The following is a 434-nucleotide window of genomic DNA, read 5'->3' as shown; positions in this document are numbered from 1 at the left end:
CGTTGTGCGAGGTGTAGTGGAGAACATGAATATGGAAAGTGTGGATAGGGTGTAAAACCTAAATGTTGCAATTGTGGAGGTGATCACAGCCATGGCTATGGTGGATGTCAAGTAAGAAAAGAAGCAATGAAAATTCAAAGTGTCAAGGTTTCGGAAGGGTTAACATATGCTGAAGCAATAAAAAGGGTTAAGGTGGTAGAACCAAAAGAAAATACTCAAAAGGTTACAACTAGAACAAAAGAGAGCCATAGTTGTAGCAAGGTGAATGAGAATACTATGCTAGTAGACAAAGTATCATTCATTGCCTTTGTGGCTGAAGTAATAAACTGCTCTGCACAGACAGAAAGTAGAACAGAAAAGATTAGAATTATAATCCGAGCAGCAGAAAGACATCTGAAAACAGAAGAAGTAACTGTGGAGCAAATAAATGAGAG

This window comes from Sinocyclocheilus grahami, unplaced genomic scaffold (assembly GCF_001515645.1).
Source record: "Sinocyclocheilus grahami isolate Dianchi unplaced genomic scaffold, SAMN03320097.WGS_v1.1 scaffold1007.1, whole genome shotgun sequence".
Taxonomy (NCBI): domain Eukaryota; kingdom Metazoa; phylum Chordata; class Actinopteri; order Cypriniformes; family Cyprinidae; genus Sinocyclocheilus; species Sinocyclocheilus grahami.
Note: the sequence above shows the minus strand (reverse complement) of the source record.